Below are 3,402 nucleotides of genomic sequence, written 5' to 3'. Positions count from 1 at the left end.
ACCGCAGTACGCAACTCTTACATAACGAAATACCTATTTCTTTATTACCCACAAGGGGCTAAACACAGAGGGGACAAACAAGGACAGACACAGGTATTAAGTCGATTACATCGACCCCAGTGCGTAACTGGTGCTTAATTTATCGACCCCGAAAGGATGAAAGGCAAAGTCGACCTCGGCGGAATTTGAACTCAGAACGTAACGCAGACGAAATACCGCTAAGCATTTCACCCGGCGTGCTAACGTTTCTGCCAGCTCGCCGCCTTAAAAGGAGAGAATATTGAGAAATGGGTTTCTGAGAAGAGTTATGCATATATTTCTCTAAAAATACTTAAAGCATTCCATTTAGTTTACTTGAAGATCCCTTATAATTGGATTTGGTTCAGACAGGTCGAAAATGAATTCATTGGGCGAGTCGACATTAAATGCTAGGATCTGTGGCTCGTAAAACAAAGTAAACCGTCCCAAAGAACAAATATCCAACAGTTGAGCTGGATTGCAATATCAGGTGTTTGAGATCTGCATGGATGCAAGAAGGATTGGGCCAAGGGATCAGAAATTTTTGTTGATAAAAATATTAAGGGGGGGGGGTGCATTAAACAATATGAAAATTTCGTACAGAAACTTAAACATCGTAGTTAAGACTGAGGAATTTCGTTCTGTTGGCATATATGTTGGATCGTGACTAAACGTGATATTAACGGTTAATCACTTCTCTTTAAATTAACACCGTTATGTATATATATATATATATATATATATATATATATATATATATATATATATATATATATATATATAACGGTAATTGAAATGTTATATACATGAGTATATATATAAATATGTATACACGTATGTATATTTACGTATGGATGCATGTATATATATATAGACATATGTACGTATGTATGTATATACGTGTGTGTGTATTTGTGTGTCAGTGTCCACATATATACACTTATAAATAACGACAGGCACAGGACACACGTACACACGTACACGTATATATAATAATAGATAAGGGTATTATATATATATAATATATATATATATATATATATATATATTATATATATATATATATTATATAATATATATATATATATATTATATATATATATATATATGCAAGCAGATATAGAGAAATACGTAATGGATGAACGAGTGTTCATGTATGTGTTAATAAGTTTTTGTGAGTATCAGTAGGATTTTCGTTGTATGTGTGCGTCTTTGAGTTAGTGCTTTTGATTGTGTGTTTGTGTATGAGTTGTGTATATGTATGTCTGTGTGTGTCTGTATATATGTGTGTGCGTGCATGTGTGTGTGTGTGTGTGTGTGTGTGTGTGTGTGTGTGTTTTGATAACATAAAGTGCCAATTTGCCTGCCAGTATCTTATAAAAATATCGGGTCGTCTATTTAGAAATAGACAGGACAATTAAACAGGACTTATGTATTTGAACACATGGAAACATATTTAAGAATATCACTTCTGCAGGGAACAATACATGCCTAATTAAATATATGTGTATACACCGACAATATATCACCCACCTATACAAACAATTTCAAGTACTTACAAATAAAGAGAAGGCGCGAAAGACTTGCACATAAATAGCGCAGCAGGAAGAGAGAAAAAAGGGATCATAACACAATATACATCAATATGTATGTTTGTGAGTGTGTTTTGTATATATACAGATATACGCATAGATAAACAAAGAGACAGATATAGATATACACACACATACATGACTTGTTTCAGTCATTTGACTGTGGCCATGCTGGAGCACCGCTTTTAGTCGAGCAAATCGACCCCAGGACTTATTCTTTTGTAAGCCTGGTACTTATTCTATCGGTGTATTTTGCCGAACCGCTAAGTTATGGGGGCGTAAACACACCAGTATCTGTTGTTAAGCGATGTTGGGGGTACAAATACAGACATACAAACATATACACATACATACATATATATTTTTTTTTTCTCTAGTTTCAGCTCAGAGCTGCGGCCGTGCTGGTGCACCACCGTTTTGTGCTAAACTGTTATTACGAAGAGCCTCCTCTAATATGTGGCACTTGGTGAAGAATGGAGTTTGATATAGCTACTCTCATTTGCACCTCTTGCCGTGAGGTAGGTTCATATATATACGACGGGCGTCTTTCAGTTTCCGTCTACCAAATCCACTTACAAGGCTTTGGCTGGCCTGAGGCTATAGTAGAAGACACTTGCCTAAGGTGTCATGCAGTGGGACTGAACCCGGAATCATGTGACTGGTAAGCAAGCTACTTATCACACAGCCACTCCTGCGCCTTATATATATATATATATATATATATAAATATATATATATATACGAAATCAACCCTATATACTTATGATTATGCACACACACACACACACACACCACACATATATAATTCTTTATGTATCCGTGTCTGTGTGCATACACATACACACACACACACATGTTAGTGTATTCGGCAAATTTTCTGTTATTCATGCTTTAAAAAACCCGAATGAATTCCAGTTTTAACTTTATAATGTTTTCATATTTCCGAATAAGAATCGTCTATTTCGTTTAGTTTAATAAATATTCTAAACAACGTTATCGAAATTTTCACAGTTTGATTGTGGACACCTGGAACATATTTGTCGTATATATTGTCCTTTTTATAGTAATGGAATGTGTGGAGCCTTTCGTACAAAAAATTTTGACCGTTAGCATTTGAGGTCAGCAGTGTTATGTAAATCTTCATTTGTTGTAGTCTGATTACTGCAGGCTTTACCACGCAAATTTTCATTGGATGAAATATGAAATCCACCATTTATATCAAATGCATAACAAATGTACAACGAACAATCTCATAATCAAAATCTCCATAATGCAAAAAACAAAATACCTTATTACAAACGATAACTAATAATATAACAATATCCCCAAATCGCCGAAACCAGAAATCTACAAGCAAATGTACACGTGAACAAACTAGGAATGACCAATCTAATCAAAAATTTTATTGTAAACTGAAAGCCGTAAATTTCATGACCCCAGCAGTTATATTGGCAGCAATAGTTCAACATACTCTGGTAGGTTTACCATGTATTTACAATAAAGTGCAATCACAGCATACTATATCGCCATCATATAATAATTTCGATAGGAAATTACTAGTGGAGAATGTCTCTGTACTATGTAATAATGGTCAAAAAGCTGACGGTTATTCGTGGAAACAGAACTCATATCGGAATACGTTGCTGAAAGAAACAAATAATACATCGAATATATTGAGACGTGGCAGCAGAGGAGTAAGTCCTGTAATCAGAATCCTTCATGTAAAGTCTAGATACGAGGCGAATATGTTTCATATCCTGATTGTGATTCTGAGAATATTGTGAAAAATTGT

This window comes from Octopus sinensis, linkage group LG13, assembly GCF_006345805.1.
Source record: "Octopus sinensis linkage group LG13, ASM634580v1, whole genome shotgun sequence".
NCBI lineage: Eukaryota > Metazoa > Mollusca > Cephalopoda > Octopoda > Octopodidae > Octopus > Octopus sinensis.
The sequence above is the reverse complement of the archived record's forward strand: the minus strand, read 5'-3'. Positions refer to the sequence as shown.